The sequence below is a fragment of the Strongylocentrotus purpuratus genome, unplaced genomic scaffold, assembly GCF_000002235.5.
Source record: "Strongylocentrotus purpuratus isolate Spur 01 unplaced genomic scaffold, Spur_5.0 spur5_scaffold_20, whole genome shotgun sequence".
Taxonomy (NCBI): domain Eukaryota; kingdom Metazoa; phylum Echinodermata; class Echinoidea; order Camarodonta; family Strongylocentrotidae; genus Strongylocentrotus; species Strongylocentrotus purpuratus.
The window spans coordinates 4,858,885-4,882,198 of record NW_022145606.1 but is presented as its reverse complement, the minus strand read 5'-3'; positions in this window follow the sequence as shown (position 1 = coordinate 4,882,198).

The following is a 23,314-nucleotide window of genomic DNA, read 5'->3' as shown; positions in this document are numbered from 1 at the left end:
CGATGTTGGCTTTATTGTTGGTTATATTAAGCCCAACCAGCCGGCCCATGTAGTGTTATTATTAATTAATTAATTAATTAAAGTAGATATTCATTGATTTTAAAAACTAACTTTATTTTCATTATTGCAAAGTTGAAACTTTGATTCGACAAGGTTATCAAAATTCAATGCTTGGAAACATTCGAAGTAATGATTATTATAAATTACAAAACGCTTAAATGCAGCCCCGGCATAGTACCTGAAGAGCTCTCTGAACGCTGCTGTGATGTGTGAGATTACAGTATGGACATGATTTGCACAAGCAGACGATGTCCCATGCATGGGCGTAAATCCTTACGTAATACCTATTGTTCAGGGCGGGGGATGAATGAATAGATCATCCCCCCCAAAAAACAATAGGTATTACGTAAGGATTTACGTCCATGGTCCCATGACATCTTACACATTTTCAGTGGCTGTGTTTTCATCTTCTCTTGAGTTCTTTCTCTTACTTTACTACCGTCAGGCTAAATGTATAATCTATTGCCTCACTCTAAACGCCGCGCATGTTTTTATTTTGATGACAAATGCAGCGATACAAAAATAAAGGAATCTGTCGCTTGTAAACAAAATCAGACGCCATTGTATATTCAGCTGCACACACCGCGGTATATTCGGCGTTTCAAGAGGGAACAAATGCCGTCCTTAATATCATCCCGGGGGGGGTTTTCAATTTGAAAGTTTGGTTTCTTTGAGTGTTAATTAACCCCCATCTTTTGTATTTACAAGGAAAAATATCAGAATCGGGTCATATCTCCTTTTGAACGGCTTGACATTCCATTACATTTATATACACTAAACTCATTATAATTTGACAAATAATAGCTTTGCAATTATGTTCATTCTCTATGGGATGTCGTCTGCTTGAGCAGTATTGGTCCATATAGTGACGTCATTAAAACATCGTTATTTTTCCGGCGAATCTCTCGTATATCCCAGCTGCTTTGGAGGTGGTTGCATTTGTATTTTTAAAAATTACCCGATATTTAGTTGACCTAACACGTGTACGATGGCTATCTGTTAGCTTACCAGTTTCTAGTGATACATTAGTTGATACATTTGTGATCTTCTTTGAATTTTACCTTTAACGGTCACCGTATTTTTTTAAAAGTGGAGCTGAATTGATATGATCGTATTGACTAAATTTCACACATTTTGGAGTCTAAAATTACCTTCATAGCAATTGTGGGTCCTCAAAGGGCACTAGAAATGTCATAGATAAGAATAAGAGCAATAACCATGCACTTTGAAGGCAATTGCGGTCTGAAAACAGAACTCAACTATCCCTTTAATTATATCCAATGATAGACTATTAAAGCCCAAGTCCACTCCAAAATAAGATACTTTCAATAGAAGCAGAAAAATCAGACTAACCAATCAAAAAAAGTTTGAGCAAAATCGGATAACTAATAAGAAGGTTATGATTTTTTAATGACATTAAAAAATTTGAAAATCACTAGAAAAATTGGCAACTCACTCGTGAGTCTGTGACATCATGTCCTCAATATCAACTTATTATTTTCATTATATTGATGATATAAATGTCCTATTTTATCCTTAAGAATTTTATTTCTTCACCGGCACACCAGCATCCAAGTTATATTAATAGTAATATGTTTTTGTGTGGATGCACTTATATAGAGTAATTTTTTTCCAGTTAAATCATGAAAAATGTGAATTTTGATAAACTATTTATATATAATTCAATAATTATGAATATAAAAAAATCAGAAAATAGTATAGATTCTTCAAAGTTCATAAAAGATTTTGTGAAATGTCATGCACGCAATATGATACAAGTCATAAAACCTGGGCAAAGGCATGGGGAAATCAAGTTTGGGGGCATAAAAAGGGAAATTAATGGGATTAAACCATATAGAGCAATTGATTAATAGTGAGGACATGACTTGGCAATTTGTTTTGTGATTCTCATTGTTCCATAGTTTTACATACTTTTTCCAAAAATTTGATTGGTTTGTCTGATTTTTCTGTTTTTTTCGAGTGGATTTGTCCTTTAATGAAAGTTTCATCGACAAGACTAAGCATACCGTCTTCTTTGATTGGGATTTTAACAGGAAAGCAAATGACCTGCCGGTGAAGATGAAAGGGATAATATCAAAGGTTCCGACAACTCAAAGGCTAAGACCACGTTCCTCAGCTTCTCGTGGTGAGTTTTAAAATGATTTAGTTTATTTTGGGGTTGTTGATGTTGTTCTTGTTATTTTTGTTTGATTGTAGTAAGGAAACCTTTGTTTTTCACTTTGACTATAAAAGCGCAATCATAACTTCATTAACCACATTAAATTGTTATTGTTTATTCGATAACCAATGCATTGCAGTAAACTGTTTCAAGTAAAAGCTACTAGAGATGGTGAAATTGGAACCTCCCAAAATTGTCATAATTCCCCTCTAAAACAGAATATATGAAGTGTTCATTGCTACTGACGGGTGAGAAAGAAACGGAAATCTGTAGAGGGTTCAAATTTTCTATTTTATTTAACTAACAGGCATTACAATTTACTTTCACTTCAAGTATACGTGAAGGACGTTGATTTCGTTATCACATCGATTGTGTTTTAAACGGAGCTCCAAACTTTGTTTCATGGACATGAATTATGTCATGTCTTGGGCAGAGATGAACGTTTAAAATAACCTATGAATGTCAATTTTAAGATAAAAAATATCCACTACTGATTGCTTTTTCTTTTCTTTTTTTAAATCTCTTTTTTTCTCAGTATTCCCCCTCCACCCTTAATTTTTTTTGACAGAAACTTACTTGAGATGTAATGATTTTGCTTACATGATTAATCAATACAATTTTTATAAACTCAAACTTAGACCCCGTTTACCGTGAGAAAAGGGTCAAGCCCTGGCCAGGTCTACTCGGCCCCGCAATTTTGTGCGTTTACAGTGCTAGGCCAGGCCTAAATTGTAACCTTTCAATATTTTGCGAGTGGCGCTCTGCATGCAAACAAACGATTATTTGGGGGGCCCGCCGTGGGTCACAGTGCAGATCCGGTCGCGCGCGATTTGCAATGAATCTTTTCCCCAATTTCCTATACACGGCGAACTTTCACTTCCGGGTTAACAGTTGGGTTGCGGCCTGGCCCTGCGTGCGTTTACAGTGAGAAAATAGGGACTTTTAGATTTGCACGTTGTCAGCTTTGACTGCAACGTGTGACGTCATTTTAAGGCACTGCGCATGCGTTACGACGTCTCAGTCGGCGATCGAGAATGCGTCAACCTTGATTTTCCTAAATCTAGTACATACATACATACATATTGATATTTATATAGCGCCTTTACATGCTCAAGGTACTAGTATGCCGCGTGCGCATAAAATATACAGTTCCTCAGGTAGACAAAGCCGAAACATCCCTTCCCTGCTATTATGTAAGAATGAGTAGAACAGGTGTCACATGCATACTCACCTGTTCTACACATTTTTACATAATAGCAGTGAAGGGATGTTCTTTTGTTGAGGGTAGAATGAGGAACTGTATATTTTGTCCTCTTTCTTTGTCCGTGATGTTCATAATGTTACTTCCTGCATGCATGTATATCGTCGAGTGCAATCTAAAAGATTTCTAATTGTAGTCAACATGGGCAGTTAAGTACGTTGACACGCATGATCAGTCGGCGTTCGTCGTGTTCTCGTCCACTCATTCTAAAAGTCCCTAATGCCGGGCCAGGCCGTGGCCTGGCCGCGGACGAGACTACCTCCAGAGCAGGGCCAAATGCGCGGCCAGTTTGACCTCGCATTTGGCTTTTTGCGCGTTTACAGAGCTAGGCCAGGCCGCGGCTTCGCCCGGCCTTTTGCTCACTGTAACAGGGGTCTTAATCTTATCTTAATTTTATTTTTTACTCAAAGCAATGAATCCTGTGGACTTGTTGGTAAGCTTGCAAGGTCATACTTACTAGTCTAGAACCAACAACATAACTATAAATCTAGCTCTCGTAGACTCTAACTTAATACTTCAGATCTAAACTTTTGTTTGTTTTTATTTGTGTCGCTATTTTATAAAACAAATAACGCACTTGACCCTGTCGTGCGAAACGTAAATGCAGTGTACGCTCGGTTTCTTCAGATGGTTCGCACTGTGAACTCGCCGCAAGCGGCTCGTTGCACAGAGCGGCACCAATCTAAAGAAACCTCGCGCGTACTGCATTCACCGCTATTGCACTCTGGGCCGTGCGTTATTTGTATAATATTCACTAAAAAAATAGCCCCTACAACATTTCTGCTTTCGAGCAAAATTTACCGGAGCTCCCGATAGATTTCAAATGAAAATCTCAGAATTTGCAGTTCTGAAACATTGTTTAAGAAGCTAAATTAATATCAATCTTGAGAGGGAGTTCTACAACAAAAAAAAGTTATTTATTTTACAATGTCATCCCTTTAGACTAGATTTCACCCGCTCATTGATTAATGAGGGCAGGGGCGTCGCCAAAGGGGGGGGGGGGGTGTGAGGGGTGCGACACCCCCCCCCCCCCCTCCCCCCCCCCCCCACCTGTCAGGATATTGTCGGTAAAATTGCGCTGCCGTCGGGAAAAAAGAGAAAAGGGGGAGGGAAAAAGAGAGAGAAAGGGAAAGAAAAGAAAATAAAGAAAGGAAAAGAAAGGAAAGAAAAGAGAAGAAAAAAGAGAAAAAAGAAAAAGAGGGAGGAGAGGAAAGAAAGGAAAAGAAAGAAAAGGAAAAAAAAGAAGAAAAAGGAAAAAAGGGAAACAAAAGAAACGGGGGATGAAAGAGAGGAGAGAGGGGAAGTAAGAGCCTGAGAGAGGAGGAGTGGGAGTAAAAGAGAGAGAGAGGGGGTTGTTGGTTGGAGTCGTCTCGTCAAGGGAGCAAGAAAGACACGGTTAAACATGTGGCTGTGTCGGGTCAGCTGTGTCGGTATTCTTGCTCGATCCTCTTGTAACCTATCAATGCAGAAGTTTGAAGTCGGTGAGATGAAGATTTTTCCCTACTAACTGTGACTTTTTATCCGCTGTGATGACTTCGAGAGTGACTACAACTTGTATCTTCTCGAAGTTTCGCATTCCTATAATATCAGCTAAAGAAATCAGAGGTTAAAAATTTTCGGGGAAACTAAATTCAAACAAGGATTAAGAGTCAACAACGTCAACGGTACGACGAAATCGTCTTCATTTCTCCATATTTTGATGAAACGCCCCCCCCCCCCCCCCCAAAAAAAAAAAAAAGCGGGAGGGGAAAATTTCATATAGACGAGTCGGGAACGGTAGAACGAATCGTCTTCTTTCTCTAATAATTTAAGGAAACGTCAAAGTTTCCGCGCTTCGAGCTAAAGGGGGAAACTGAATTCATACAAATAGATTATAGGGCTTATTATGAGTCGAAAACGGTACAACGAATCGTCTTCTTTCTCTAATAATTTAATGAAACGTCAAAACTTCTGCGCTTCGCGCGGGAGGAGGAGAAACTAAATTCAGACAAATATTAACAGTCGAGAACGGTACCAAAAATCGTCTTCTTTCCCTAATAATTTAACTGAATTCAGATAAGGATTAAGAGTCGAGAACAGCACACGAAATCGTCTTCTTTTTCTAATAATTTAATGAAACGTCAAAACTTCCGCGCTTCCCGCGGGAGGGGGAGAACTGAATTCAGATAAGGATTAAGATTAAACAGTACACCGAATCGTCTGCTTTTTCTCATAATTTAATGACTTTAATGAAACTTCATTCAGACAAGGATTAAGAGTCGAGCACGGTTCAACGAATCGTCTACTTTCTCTAATAATTTAATGAAACGCAAAAAGTACCGCGCTTTGCGCGGGAGGGGGAAAAATCGTTCAGACAAGGATTAACAGTCGAGAACGGTAGAATAAATCGTCTACTTTCTCTAATAATGTAATGAAACGCCAAAGCTTCCGCGCTTCGTTCAGACAATGATTAACAGTCGAGAACGGAACAATAAATCGTCTTCTTTTCCTAATAATTTAACTGTATTTAGATAAGGATTAAGAGTCGAGAACAGTACACCGAATCGTCTGCTTTTTCTTATAATTTAATAAAACGTCAATGGAGAAACTAAATCAGACAAGGATTAAAAGTCGAGCAAGGTTCAACGAATCGTCTACTTTAAATGAAACGTCAAAAGTTCCGCGCTTTGCGCGGGAGGGGGAAACTTCATTCAGACAAGGATTAAAAATCGAGCACGGTTCAACGAAACGTCTACTTTCTCTAATAATTTAATGAAACGTCAAAACTTCTGCGCTTCGCGCGGGAGGGGGAGAACTGAATTCAGATAAAGATTAAGAGTCGTAAACAGTACACCGAATCGTCTGCTTTTTCTCATAATTTAATGAAACGTCAAAGCTTTCGCGCTTTGCGCGGGAGGCCTATCACCGACGCGCTCTTTAAGTGATTCGCCTGCTCACTACCGCCCCTCCCTAAAAACAGATCCTAGCTCCGCGCCTGCATTATATATAGCTATGATGCTGACTTAGCTGACGAAATAATTCGTATTTAAGTCGTCGAGGAAATTTACCATTTGCGCATACGCAAGTACTATATATATGGTTAAATTTGTAGATATTGGGTCATTTAGTTTTGTCGTTAATCGTTGGCCTCTACACCCCCCCCCCCCTCCCACTGAAAAAGGTCTAGCGACGCCCTTGATTGAGGGATTGCATATGCTTCTAATATGTTCATTTTTAAAATGGTATGTGGTCGTGAATTTGGTTAAATTAACCAAATTCACGACCACATACCAAAACTTTGTATAAAGGCATCGTTTCACAATTTTTAATCTGAGATGCATAGCCCTACGTGTTATCAGTGTCTGTGATATGATATAATATTGAAGCCCTTAACAAAATCAAAATGATCATGAAGTGCATCAAAAAATCAAAAATCTTTGAGTCACCGGTTTTACCATACTAATTTTTCCTAATAGACTGTAGTGTTATAAAAACCGTTAGGAAAACGAAAAGTGAAATTTCGATTTCCAATCATGAATATCTTGATAACCAGACAGGCGATAGGCGTGTACAAGTCATGGGATTCATGACTGACCCTAAGGTTTATAATTATGATTGCAGCATGGGCTAAAGCCAGGATTTAGTTTCAGAATCTAAGGCAATGTTACCGAGTCACCTTAACACACTAGCTGTATTTACACTGTGACCAAAAAAAAATCGGCGATTCGTCTCGAATAACGATATATGTGAGAACAAAACAAAATAAAAATCGAAAAATTAACCTAAATTGACCTGCGAGAGTTTCGAAGATTTTATGCAGTGTAAATGCAAACTTGGGTATTAAGGCACCAATGTTGGGGTTCTAGGACACCTACCCCCTAGACATCCATCCCCGGATAACCACTCCCAGTCAACTACCCCCTAGGGCAACCGCCCTCTCTGACAACTACCCCCTAGGACAACTATCCCCCGGACAACTTTCCCCGGACAACTACCCTTCCAGACGACTACCCCCTACGACAACCATCCTCTAGGACAACTACCCCGGATAACTATCCTTGGGGGTACTTTTCTGGGGGGAGTTGTCCTAGGGGGTAGTTGTCCTAGGGGGTAGTTGTCTGAGGGTTAGTTGTCCGGGGTGTAGTTGCCCCGGGGTGATCGTCCTACAGGGCGGTTTCCCTAGGGGGTAGTTATCCTGGGGGGTAGCTGACTGAGGGTGGTTATCCGGGGGTTGGATGTCCAGGGGGTAAGTGTCCGGATATCCAATTTTTGCTGACGTGACTCTCCTCGCTTCTGTGCTATGCAGAGCACCGGTGAGTCGCTCATGTGCACTACTCACCAAAAAATAGTAAAGCAGGGCTCCCACTTATTAGCCCAGTTGTATTTGCGAGTTAAGGCGAGTTGTGGTGAGTTGCCCCAAAGAGGCACTCGCAACAACTCGCGAAAGCTCTTCTTTTAACTCCACGACTCCATTCCACGACTCTCCTTGAAGTCACGAGCAGTTCCAAAATGTTGAACATGTTCACAATTTTCACTGATTAGTTGTAACTCGAGGTGAACTCGCTTACATTCGTAATATACTCGCATTGCTCGTAACAAGCTCTCGCTGCACTCTAAGGTGGCAAGTTGCTACGAGTTATGAAGAGTGCTGCTGCAGCGCGAGGAGAGTCGTGGAATGTTGTAGTTACGCTAAGCCATACCGAATTGTTTCAAACTTCGACTATTTTTAGGGTTTTCCCAGTAGTGTAAATGGTAGACCAACAAATTTACGATTTTTCAAAATGGTGTTTGGGAAGTGAAAATAGGCCTATTTTTCAACTCTTACAATCAGGAAAAACCAAGGCATCAGTAAGAAAAACAGTTTCCGCATCCCCGAGACTGGCGCCATCCAAATCAGCCGTCACTCGATATCAACATTCACTCGCACAGGTAGCTCTGAAGCCAGGTAAGAACATTAAAAGACACAACCTTTGCTTGTAATTTAGATAATAAACCAATAGGCCAGACTTGTTCAAATGTTCCTGTTATATCATAAGCTGGAATACAAACCACCTCACCTCTGTCTACACAGCTATTCTACTTCTGTGAGAGCATTGTCAAGAGATCAGCAGTGATGTGACCTAAAGCCAAATTGTCTGCATGAGATCAAGTCATTTGGAAGAAGGTATTTCTGAAACTGTGTGTTCACTGCAACCTCCATAACCGTGCTGATGCCACCCAGTAAAGTTATTGGACGGTACTTTGACGGGTCAGACTTAGACTCCGATTGAGTAGACCCTTCCCAATAAGATAAAATTATGCATACAAATATTGTGAAATTGTCATTTTGGTGGATATTTTCAAAGTGGGTACTTTTTAGAAGCACTATATAAACTTTATCAAGAATAAACCATATTGTCACAATAAAAAAGGTCATTAAAAAGTATTCTAAATTTAAGGGCAGCAGTGTATTAGTTCCTTTATCATTGTTTTTGAAGTTAGTAGTATTACTCTTATTGTATATATCATAATGATAATCAATACTACTATTATTATTATTATTATTATTATTGTTGTTGTCCATGGTTAGGGTAAAAGGAGCATATGTTTTCGGCACATGTTGATAGGTCTGCAATTGTTATGAAGCATTTCTTTAACTCGCCATTCTGTTTGTTGTTTTTTTTACATTTTTTCTTTCATACAAATGAACTTATTACGAAATTTGATTTAATTTAATATTCATATTACCTAAGGCAAGATCTCCTCACATCGTAATTGATATGTGTATTGAAAATATAACTAATGATTTTAACCGTAGACAAATGCCATTCTGAAGGGATCTTTGACCAAACTGGAGGAGAGCTACAGATTCCGTCGTACGGACTCACTCTTTTCATCCCTCCCGGTGCGCTGCAAAAGGGTTCGAGTGAGACGATTTCTATAGATGTTCTCAAAGACATCCAACCTGAAATCCCTCTGAGACACAACGAGACGCTTGTTACCTATGGCTTCCAGTGTCTTCCGTCAGGACTACAGTTTGTATCAGGGACACCTGTCAGATTGGAAATACCCCATTGTGCGAACCTCATTGATCCGACCAAAGTACAGGTCGCACTGTTCTCCATAAATCAGGGTAAATTAATTTGATCAAGAAACCTAAAGTTTATTAACATGTCTAAATCATATGATAATTGTTGGATTTTGGGAATTCAGTTGTTATCACATACTATCTACCCAAATGAAAATCACTCCAGCAAACCGCTATTTTACAGGCATGACATTTTTATCAAACAGCCTGAACGCATCTTAGAAGATACCAATTGAGTGGAGTGAAGGATCGTGATAGACGGAAAGTGATCATTCGACTAGGTTGTAAGACATGATGAATAGTAGTATCAGTAAGTAGCAGAAGTAGTAGTGGTAGTAGCAGTAGTAGTACTTGTTGTTGTTGTAGTAGTAATAAATATCGTAATAATAATGATACTGATGATTATGATAATAATAATAATAAAAATGATGATAATGATGATAATAATAATAATGACAATTTTGTTTACTTACTCTAGAATCATCAGTGTAAATGCTACTTCTCCTAATAACCATGCAATTATTTTTACCCCAGTAATTGCCAGGTATATCCATTTATTTCTGGGTAGCGTTTAAAGAGATTCATCTGATTGGTGATGTAACTTGAAAAGGAGTTCTCTCTTCACAAACAGTGGAATAATAGGATATAGGTCTAAGGAAGCTTGCAACACAGCGGGTGAAAGCTTAATAAAAATACATTTCGTTTTTGTTTTTTTACAGAAGGGAAATGTGTTCGCATCGTACAAACTTCAAGAACATGTAGGGTTACAAATAATCATGTGGAGATTTCACTGGAACACTTTTCAAAAGGATGTGTGGCCTTCACTAAAGACTCTCGCTTCTGCAAAGACAAACGAATGTCCTTCATGCCTTTCATTCCAAAGATCATGGGAAGCAGCAGGAAAATAACGCTGGAGTTTCGTATGGTCAACAAACCTCATGGAAACTCGTGGGTATGAACTATTTGTCATATGAAGTAATCTTCTTTTTTTGTTACTGTTTTTCTCATGAAAACCTATATCCCAAAATACTTATCATGCAATGCTTACCAAACCAATGATGATACTTTAACCCTAATAAGGCCGGGGGGCATTATGCCCCCCCCCCCCCCTCCACGATTTTTCCTGATTGTTCGGGAACGCATATGGATGGCGCCTCGCCTCTCGCTGACTTTTTTCTTTCGAGTCTTGCGTCTCTTTGAAAATCGGACGTACAGTTACAAAGTCATGTGACCTTTTGTCTTTGCATGTCAGCCCGAAAATCGCTCATGTTCGTGATTCGTGTACAAAACATATGGAAATGTCATTTTTACTCAAAATAGATCAAACATTTGTTATTGGGTCTTGTTTAAAGTTTAGGTGGTTGTTTTAGGAGTCAAAATAGTTGAATTGTAGTTAGAAATGATATAAAACAACAAAAACAATAAAATGCATTATAAAAAACACTGAAATAAATAAGAAATTATCAAAACAAGAGATAACATAAGGGATAAGCTGGCTCTTCCATAAAATTGTGTCGTATTATTATTCCAAATGGTCTAATGAATATATGTGGTGAAAAACAATGCTTAAATATGAATAATATATGATTTATGGGTAAAAATGTGATTTGTATGACCTAATTTGCATAAATGACCATAAATATGCAAATGAGTGAATTTTTCAAAAAAAATGAAATTATCATAGTATGTTATACCCTTCACTTGACATGCGTGCACATTTTTGCGGAGATCGGCCGTTTCACGACCGTGATACTAAGACCTCAAATGGCCCGGCCGTTTTATGGTTAATTGGATCGGTTTTACTATCATTAACATGATAGATGTAAACTATAGTTGTGCTGCTCCTAATGACTTTACAAATTAATGTTGAATAAACAAATTAATTCAAAGATGCAAGTGATCTTGAAAGGTTAGGTTTTTCATGGGGATATGTGTAATATTCATTATCTTTGCGCTTTGACAATGTGGGTATTCAATAAAGTGTGGTAAACTTGACTAGAAGATTAATGCAGAGAGAGTCATGACCTGCTTCACCCACCCTTTCATGCACTATGTTAACTAAAGAATACCTCCTTTACCTTTCTCTACCTCTCTCCTTACCATATCAAGTCGTCCTCCAAAGGAATACCGAAAACTTGCTCTGTCTCCTATTTATTCTCTCCTCCTTTGAATTAGCCGAAAGCCCTTTTCACGACTACCAAATGTTGAAACAGCCAACCTGTGGAATGTTAACCTTGTTAACAGTTCATCTGCTGTGAGCCTGGTCAATGATGAATTTTTCTGGAAGTTATGTGTCAATACCTCTGTAAAGTATTCAAAGTATTGGCATTGCCCTTTCCTCCAAAGTGTACATTATTTTCAAAATAATATATTTCCTGTAAGTTTGAACGATGATACATGTATATTCTGAATTCTTGTCACATTACCTTGTCACAGAGAGATGTTCATGAAATCGGAGGAGAAGCAGATTATCGAGCCGCTAAAGATGATGACGATGAAATGAATGTAAAATATGAACATATGGAAATCACTTGCAAACTAAAAGAGGACGACACACTTACAGAGGTGAGAGAGTTCTCCCCCCAACCCCGCCTCACCCGTATCGTGTAAGATGTTGTGGCTCTTGAGTTTAAACTAGTCTCGACTGCATAATTATCTAAATTATAGTATACAAATAGATATATATATATTTATATATATATATATATATGTATGTATAATATATAGGCGTGAAGAAAATGATCTAGGAACGTGAGACGTAGGTTATAGACGTTATACAACTCACTCCCAGATCCTAATCAAATGATTGGTCATGCGCGGTCACGTGTGATTCATTTACTGAGCCTATTGCACTCGTTTTCATGAAAAGGAGAGCAATATTTTCCAGTACTATTGAACTCGTTTTCAGAGCGCAGTAGTGCGCGTAAAGGTTAGAGCGCTTAATACTGCGTGAGCATGAGCCTATTCTTGCGCAGCACTATGCGTAAATGGGTATAGAGATAAATTTGAAGGCTTAAAACATCTGGTAACATCATTCCAAGGACATACAAATATTACGGCGGCGTAGCGTCGAATTTTGACAGTACTGTGCACTTTTGTTTGAAGATGCTGAGTATGCAATAGTTGATTTTTTTTTTTTAATTAAAAAAAATAATAATAAAAAATAAAAAAAATAAAATTCCCATTTTCGACCTCAAAAAGATGACCTTACCCCCCCCCCCCCCAACGGAGCAAAATGTCAAATTTTCAAATTTCGATACCAAAAAAAAAAAAGTGTCCTCTTACCCCCCCCCCCCCCCCCCCCCCCCCCCCCCCCCCCACTGAGCGACTTTTCGGTTGGCTGAGTCGTTGCGATTGTCCACTTACCCCCCCCCTCCCCCCCCCCCCCCCCACTGAGCGACTTTTCGGCCGGCGCGATTTTCAAATTTTCGGGAGCAAAATATTTTGGGACAGATTTTAAAACCCCCCTTGAAAAAATCCTGCGTACGCCCCTGTAAATATATATATACACTGTTGGTCATAATGGTGGAATAATTTTCTTTTTTCCCAATTTATTGAATGATTGTGACAATGATGTATTCCTAATAGATCTAGATAATAGTATACATTCTCAGATTTTATTGAATAATAATTTGTGAGTGATTGTTTTGCGTGACTGCTAAAGCATGTGTTTGCTACTATGCTAATCAACTAGGGGACCTACGTCCTTAAGTCATAACTGACAGTAATAAGGATTAATGCCTCATAAAAGGGCGCTAATATAGCTGATCGACACGGTTTTGATCCTGGGGGCTCACAGTAAGGAGGCCATTGCTTAGCCAATGAATCATGGACTGTACGCAGCGGGGGCTAGGGTACGTCGCCGCCCCCACAAATACAAAAAAAAATTAGAAAATGCAATAAATTATCAATAATTCATTACATTTCCCCCTGTCCCCAACAGGAACAATTCCTCTGTAGGGCCATGCATTATGGTTCAAGACATGCCCAAATAGAGGATTTTGTTATGTCGGGGCAAAATGTAATGAATTATTGATAATCTATTGCATTGTCTTTGTTTGTTTGTGTTTGTGGGGCGGCGACGCACAGTGGGCCAGGGAGGGACCAAAGTGCGCCAAAACTCACGTTTGGGGATTTTTTTTTTTATAAATCCAGAGGAAATGTTTAGATTTCCAGGGATTTTCGCTTAAATTGTATTACCAACATTTTCTCTGATGTCTAAGCTTTAAGTTGATACCAGATTTGGCTGCCCGATTCTGCCCGTTATTATGTTAGAGCTGTTTTCCTTGCAACATTGCCCCGAAAATGTGTTTATTTTGGTCTGCGGTGTCAGAACAAGTGTCACGCGCCCCCTCGTGCCGTGATTTATGACCACGAATCCTTCATGATTCATCCGCGGACCCCAAAAACCCACATTTTCGGGGCAATGTGTCAAGGAAAATCGGCTCTAACATAACAATGGGCAAGTTTGGGCAGCCAAATTTGGTATCAACTTGAAGCTTAGACATCAGAGGAAAGGGTGGTATTAAAATTTAAGCGGTACACCGCGGAGATCTAAACATTTCTTCTGGATTTATAAAAAACATGGATAATTAGTCCATTTTCAGTGAATTACCCTATAATATATCATGAAGATTGTGTTTCTATTAATTTTAACCCATTCATTCAACGAAATGAACTATCAGGAATATGTGAGAGCAATTTCATATCAATAACTTAAAAACTTCATGTTGAATTGAAAGATTTATAAATAGGTCACTTTTGCACTAAAACTGTGAATATGTAGGATTTTGCTGTTTGAAGTAGTAAATTTATATCCTTATTGTGCATACCGGAATTAAATATTTCACTGAGGTATTCCTCTATGTATTACCTTTCAACTGGGCAAGAAAAAAATTGAAAAAAATAAATCACCCAAAAATAGTTTTGGCGCACTTTGGTCCCTCCCTGGCCCACTGTGCGACGTACCCTAGCCCCCACTGCGTACAGTCATGATTCATTGGCTAAGTAATGGCCTCGTTTACTGTGAGCCCCCAGGATCAACACCGTGTCGATGTGCTATATTAGTGCCCTTTTATGAGGCATTAATTCTCATTACTGTCAGTTATGACTTATAAGGACGTAGATCCCCTAGTTGATAAGCATAGTAGCACACACAGGCTTTAGCAGTTACGCAAGACAAACACTCACAAACTATTATTCAATAAAATCTGAGAATGTATATATTAGGAATAAATCATTGTCAAAATCATTCCATAAATTGGGGTAAAAATAATTATTCCACCATTATGACGCCCAGAACAGGGGGGCAAGTCTAATTCCGGCAGAATGTTCATAAGAGCTACATTTACACTGAAAGTAAAAGTCGTCGACCTTTCTACCGACAAACACGACAACAAACCCAAATCGAAATATCCTCTTTAGTTGTCGTTTTTTTTTTTAAACGCTAACAGAAATTTGACTGATTTGTTGCAGTGTAAATCGAAACTCCGGTACTGTGTTGGGTCTCTTCGTCACGTGACTCTTCTCGCTTCTGTGCGACTGTTTTTTTAATGAGTTTTTAAACTAGTGTAAATGGCTTTTTAATGAAATCAATGATTTTTCAAAATGGTGTTTGGAATGTGTAATTGGGCCTCCTCCCCCCCCCCCCCCTCCCCTCCCCTCCTTCCCCTCCAAAATTGAACTAAAATTTCCAAATGTTGTGGTTTAGATACATGATGAGGCACTTAGCTCAACCCCATCCCCCTGCCCAACCCCAAATCGATTAATGTTACATAAAAATAAATAAGAAAGAGAGCATTTAATATCGTCTTTTGAATACCTGGTAAATCCCCTCCACTCCCTAACCCGGTGTAAAAAAAAAAAACACTCCATCATTAGCCACATTCGCGCTAATCTATTGTTAAGATGTTCATGCAAAATATGCCATTTCATTTTTCTAGTTACAACAACTACGATTGTAATGACTAAATACTCGACAAAAAATAGACTCGCTCTAAAATACCATGCTCTGAATGAAGGAACGCTTTTCCATTAAACTCTACGGCCGCTAACGTACTGGTATGGTCACTTTTTGAGTTATATGAAAATGTCATGGATAATTACCACATAATACAGCTCATAAAAATCTTTCTAAATCTGATATTGACAAGGATGGGGTATGTTACAAATGTGCGAATATGGTAGTAAAAAAAAGGTGTACAAGTTTCAGCTATGTTGTCGTACTAAGAAGAGTCACATGTGACTAAAATGAATGTAAACATCTTGCATAATTGAAATGCCATGATTTGTTTATATTCAAGGTTCAAAGCTGCTAAAGAAAGACAGAAGTGATCCAGAGATTTATGTAGATTTCGAAGTATTATGATGCCCAGTTTTTTTCCTGCCGATTCTTTTCATATAAACGCTTAATTATATCCAATGACAGAATGTTCATGCAAGCTTCCTCGATAAGACTAAGCATACCGTCTACTTCGTATTGGATTTTCACGAGAAAGCAGATGACCTGCCAGTGAAGCTGAAAGTGATACAATCAAAGGTTCCGATGGGTATAACGTTCATAACACGTTTCTTAGCTTCTCATGGTGAGTTTTAGAATAATTTACTTTATTTTGGGATCGTTGTTGTTGTTTTTTGTTTTTTATTGTAGTTTTATTGTAGCTTTGACTATCAGCCGCAAATATGATGTTCCTGCAGAAAAATGTTATTTACGTAATCTTCTTTATCTAGGTTTTTTTGTGAGTTCGTTTTCATTTCAGCAATACAAAAAAGGTCATAACATTTAACAGCATTTAACAAAACCATCTTCATCAAGGACAGATGTCCTTTGTACACTATCATATCGCTTATGAATTCCATTGATTAATGATTAATATACACGTATTTATTATTCCCATAACATGGTTCCTTTGTAGAAACCAAGTCAATGCGCTCGTGCACTTTGATAAGGCTCATTACCAAGTCCCTCAGAGAAGGCTTAAGCCAATGGTCCTCGTGTACTATATCAATGCAGAAGTTTGGAACTCGAAGAAATGTATAATATCGGACGGTCGGCGATTTTGTTTTCCTACGAACTGTGACTTTATATCATATTGCTCCGGTTGTCTCATTTTCGCTCGCTGGAGCATTGCCTGCACAAACGTAGCTAGTTCGACGGCACTACCAAACTAGAATGTTCCACTATGTTGCAGGGTGTATATGACATTGGGTGGACCGGGTGTGCAGAAATGGTGTGTTGGGGAGGGGAAGTGAGAGTGTTCGTGTGTGTGTGGTAATTGTATGTGTGTCAAGAATTCAAGACTAATAATGACAGATGGCTAATCATAAATCTACAATGACGGGTAAACTGTCTACATCACAGTCCACAGATAAATGTGACTTGAACGTATATAGCAGACGGCAATCGGCGGATCAGACGCCACTTGATAGTGATTTTGTATGTGAGATTGCTTTGCTAAATATAAAATACAAGAACATTTTCCATATCTTTAAACTATCATTGATATCTGATAATTAAACAGTTAGTAAAATAAACCTACCAAACTACATAATGCAATGAAATACTTGACTTAAAGTAGGGGAGTTTGATGTGGTGCACAATTGCACCCCTCTGTAAATAATCGAATAGTTCATGGCGTTTATGAATATTCATGTTTTTACTTACCTCGGCAAAATACTTGCCTATACTAAATGGAAAAATTACCGTGGGGGTTTGCTGAAATGGACATAATGAACAAGTCAGAACTGATCTATGATAATTCATGCTTGTTATCCTTCGTGTGCTTCACCTATAACCTTACAATCGCGTGGCAAATTGCGTCCAAAGTTCGACTTAATTGTTACACATGTGTTATATAGGCACTGGCGAGCTGGCGACCTATTTTGATCAAATTACGGTAGGTTAACTTTCAAAAGTCAATGGGACATGAGGGTTCCAATGAAAGAGCTGGTGTCAACGTACGTCGGGGTGGATGTGCTTTTCGTTTAAACAAAAAATGAATTTTTTAAAGATTTTTTGGGGGTAAGAAGTCCATAGGCTAACATGTTAGGCTGCTGGACTCTGACGATAGGGGGCGTTGTCCAATGAGACTATTCGGAGCCATATGCTGCTGTGACGACTTCGAGAGAGACTACAACTATAATACATGTAATTTTTAATCCTCATTACTGTCATTTATGACTTAAGGGCGTAAGTCCCCGTGTTGATAAGCATACCTTGCACATGCTTTAGCAGTCACGCAAAACAAACACTGGCAAATTATTATTCAATAAAATCTGAGAATGTATACTATTATCTAGATCTATGAGAAATAAATCATTGTCAAAATGATTCCATAAATTGGGGTAAAAAATAGATATTCCAACTATATTAGCAACAGTGTATGTGCTTATCTAATCCTCACAGCTAAAACAAACCCAGAACAGTTTGTGTTATGTAGTTGACCTATAAAGGTATTTTCTGTCACACTATTCGAATTCGCTGCATTTATAGACGTACACTGTTTGATGAATCTCCTTGTTTTTCCGAAGAGAGTTGTATTCCTGTTTAAAAGTAATGACATGAATACTAAATGGAGATTAAGATGACGATGGCAACAAAAACAATAGCAAGATCAACCAGAAACACAATTTGACGTATACCTATGAAACAAATGTTTCGTTTTTTACGTCCAAGACGTGAAAATCCAAAAAATTGACGTATACCTTTGCTTGGTAATTTTTTTGTTTTTCTGTACTCACTGGCCCTGAAGGGACACGAAGACGTGAAAATCTGCTGGAAATCTGCGTCCAATATTCACGTCTGCGTCTCCTAAAAAGGAAACGCAGACGTGAATATTTGAGTTATTCCGAGACATGTCATTGTCTATCTTAAATACCCTTTTGGAGATTTTGATCCAGATGTATTCACTTGAAGTGTGCGGTAATATAATTATTCCCTTCTTTAAAGACTCTTTTATACAAAAAGTCAGTTCTCCAGGATCTCGTTTAGCTTCCTTATCCTTTTTTCCTGCAGAAAAATGTTATTTACGTAACCTTCTTTATCTAGGTTTTTTGTGAGTTCGTTTTCATTTCAGCAATACAAAAAAGGTCATAACATTTAACAGCATTTAACAAAACCATCTTCATCAAGGACAGATGTCCTTTGTACATTATCATATCGCTTATGAATTTCATTGATTAATGATTAATATGCACGTATTTATTATTCCCATAACATGGCTCCTTTGTAGAGAAGCTTCCAAAACCAAGTCAATGCGCTCGTACACTTTGATAAGGCTCATTACCAAGTCCCTTAGAGAAGGCTTAAGCCGTCGGTCCCTGGGTTGCTTACTTACAAGCATGTAAATGCTTCCTTAACGGTCTGGTAACACATTCATCAAACATCATCACATGTTATCCTCATTATTGCCCTTGTCTTTCTCGTTGATCTTGCTGTTGTTTTTGTTGCCATCGTCATCTTAATCTCCATATATTCATGTCATTACTTTTCAACAGGAACACAACTCTCTTCGGGAAAACAAGGAGACTTATCAAACAGTGTACGTGTAGATGCGGCGAATTCGAGCAGTGTGACAGGAAATACCTTTATAGGTCAACTACATAACACCAACTGTTCTGGGTACGTTTTAGCTGCGAGGATTAGATAAGCACATGCACTTTCGCTCATATAGTTGAATTTTTTTTTTTACCCCAATTTATGGAATTATTTTGACAATGATTTATTTCTCATAGATCTAGATAATAGTATACATTCTCAGATTTTATTGAATAATAATTTGCCAGTGTTTGCTTTGCGTGACTGCTAAAGCATGTGCAAGGTATGCTTATCAACACGGGGACTTACGCCCTTAAGTCATAAATGACAGTAATGAGGATTAAAAATTACATGTATTATAGTTGTAGTCTCTCTCGAAGTCGTCACAGTAGATATAAAGTCACAGTTTGTAGGAAAACAAAATTGTCGACCGTCCGATATTATACATTTATTCGAGTTCCAAACTTCTGCATTGATATAGTACACGGGGATCAAGCCAGCTGACCTGACACAGCAGACCCGACACAGCAACATATCTATGCGTATCTTTCTTGCTTCCTCGCAAGACGACTCCACCTAAAAAAAAAAACTCCCTCTCTCTCTTACTTCCATTCCCTTCTCTCTCATGCTCTTCACCCTCTCTCTTTCTCTCTCTCCTCTCTTTTCCCCCCGTTCTTTCTTTCCATTTTTTGCTTTCTCTTTTTTTCCCTCTTACTTTCTTCTCTTCTCTTTCCTTTCTTTTCCTTTCTTTTCTTTCTATTTCTTTCCTTTTTTTTAATTTTTTCCCCTCTCATTTTTCCACTCGCCCTTTATTACAGCGTAATTTTACCGACAATATCCTGGATGGTGGGGTGACACCCCCCCCCCCCTTGTTAGTGATGCCAGTATATATGCAGTATATGCAGTGCATATTCACTAATACACTCGCAAACGTCTATTATTTGTGTACAAACATAGATATATTCATAGTTATGTTAAACAAATGTAATAAGGGATACGCAAAGATGGTTGACTTTGTGAAATAGTAGAAAATGATTCTTGCGTTCGTGAGTATGTTAAAAATGTCCACGAACTTGTTTAACATTCCCCAAAAATGTAGGAAACATTTCATGTTATTAAAGGTAATACAAAGTTTTGGGAAATTTTGAAAATTGGATGGATAGTGAATCTTTACAATTTTGATATATTTGGATGCCCCTGTGGATGTATTATAAGCACTAGAAAAATAAGCCTCTAAAACTCTTCTGCTTTTGAGAAAAATGGAATATAAAAATTTACCGGTGCTCCCGGTAAATTTTGATAAATTTCAAATAGCGCCTATGGCCGTACAATGGTAGCTGCGACCATGAAAATTTCAGAATATGTAGTTGTGATATATAATTTCCAAACGGGAATAGCTAATCGGTCGATTTTAGTCAAGAAACATTGTTTCATAGCTAAATTAATATCTTGACCTTGAGAGGGAACTATACAACATATAGATTTTATTATTTATAATTTCATAACTTTAGACTCGATTTCAACCGCGACAACGATCAATTAATATTGTAGGAACGCATATGCTTCCAATATGTTAATTTGAACCAAATTCATGACCCCATACCAAAACTTTGTAATACCTTTAACATTGTCAAAAATGTATTACATTTAAGTTGTGAAGTCTCTATATTCTTTTCTACATATTTTAACACTGCATCTCGTCATGTGTATATACATATATATATATATATATACATTTATATACTACATATGTATATTTCTCACAAGATATATATGTTTAATTATGAACCATCTATTAATGACATATTGAACTGCATAACATTTGATTAATAATCTGTAATGGATTTCGCGCTTTTTAAATAGTCTTATGCATAGGAAAAACAAATCAGTCTCGGGGCAATAAACTCCTGTAATAGCAAAATTGGTGGATCAAATTTAAAACATTTGGAATTAAGAACTTTGCGGGAAAAAAACACATTTTAATTCAGAAAATCCTTACATTCTCATTACACATCCCGTCTGATGATTAAATGTTTACTTAACGCCATACATACCTTGCTTATTTTTTTGTTACCCCTTACTTTCGGTTCTTTTATAAACGTCGTCTCATTGGATTATTTTTTTCCATACGACAGTCTAGGTGGCTCTCCAAGGAATACAAGAAAGAAGACAAACCAAAAGACTGACTCCAACGACAAAGATAAAGGAACTACAGAGGACAAACAAACAAAGAGCCATTGTTACAAGGATGACAGTCTAGATGAACCTCCAAGGAAAAGAAAGAAGAAGTCAAACCAAAAGACTGACTCTAACGACAAAGATAAAGGAACTACAGAGGACAAACAAACAAAGAGCCATTGTTACAAGGATGACAGTCTAGATGAACCTCCAAGGAAAAGAAAGAAGAAGACAAACCAAAAGACTGACTCTAACGACAAAGATAAAGGAACTACAGAGGACAAACAAAGAAAGAGACATGGGTCCAAAACTGACGGTGTGAATTAACCTCGGAGGTAGAGAATGCAAAAGACAAATCGACAAATGCCATCTCCTTGATGGCTTCCAATTCATACTTTGACGTGTGCCATATTACAGGTATTGCAACTTTGCCTCTGATTCTAAGCGAAATCCAGGATTTAGCTCATGCTGCAATCATAATTCTAAACCTTTAGGTCAGAATTGAATCCCATGATTTGTACAAGCCTACGAATGTTTAGTAATTTAAAGATATTTTTGATTGGAATTCGAAATTCCAACAACCGTTTTCCCAACGGTTCTGTTTTGTCGTTTTATCTGTGTTTTTCGTGTGTTGTGTGTATTTGTAACATGATAAAGAATTTTGAAGGGTGTATCAAGAATATGCGTTGGCAGGCGCGTACGCAGGGGGGGGGGGGGGGGAGGGGGGGGGTTAGGGGTTGAACTCCCCCCTTAACATATGTAATGTGTACGTTTTGGATGAAACCCTCCACCCCCCCCCCCTTGTCTGTTATCAGACTGCTCTTTGTATCGATACATTTCTAAGAACCATTGTGGAACAGCTTGCCTGATATTGTCAAACAGGCAAGCACAACATAATCATTTAAGACTCTGTTGAAGACCTATCTTTTTGTAAATTGTTAATTTTGTTCCAGCTGTTTATTGACTACTTTGGTTAGAGTATCATGTACATATTTAATATTGAATTCAATTTTCATATAATTTTCATGTTTAAGTCTGTATTACCTGAATGTACAATCTATTACATGTAAGCTATGTAGGAATTGTGTATCATTATTGTTGTTTGTAATTAATTATGTTCATATATCAGGCATAACTTTTCATTTCTATTGCGCCCTATCTCCATTTCCTTCTTTTCTAAGCGCATAGTGATATGCGCTATTCAAATATCGTTCATTATTATTATTATTATCACAGCATTATACATTCAGAATTAAAATGACACTGTTTTTATATGAATAACCATAATGATATTGATCCTGACTTGCATGTTTATTACTTCTCCACGGAATGTCCTTGTTTTTTACATTCAGAATGTAATTCTCAATCTCCATTTGATTTTAATTTAAGTCTGATTCATTTTAATGCCAGAAGCTTACAGAATTGTTTTGAAAGTTCAATGTTACATCTTTCTTTAGATTGTATAGCTATCTCAGAAACATGGATAGATGATGCCCCTTTAATGCCCTTTTCTCTCGATGGTTACATGGTCGCCGTGCTGGTGTAGCTTTATTTGTTAAAACTGGTGTTTTATATAATTTAAGAACTAATATTGTTGAAAGTTCATATATAGTGATACGAATTGTGAATACCTATTTATTGACTTCGTAAATCAGTTTCAGAAAAAAAAGTACTGTCGGTGTAATGAACCGGAAACCTCGTTCAGGTGTGACACATTTTATAATGATATTGTATATACGCAAATTATCTATTGAACACAGAAACATGTATATATTCATTAATATATCTCCTGTACATTTTCGTAGGGAATATTGTACATCAAAGGGTAGGATTACATCTAATTTTTCAGAATACCTACACTTATTTTTTTTTTTTTTTTTTTGTTGGGGGGGGGGTTAGGTTTCCTTTAATGCGTTATTTCTCACAGAAACAAATACAGCATTTTCATAGAAATCTTAATAAGCAAAATTAGTCCTATGTTAACAATTGTGATATTTCAGAAGAAGCCTACAATTTGTTCATACGTCGGTTTAAGAATAAATGTAATACAATTAT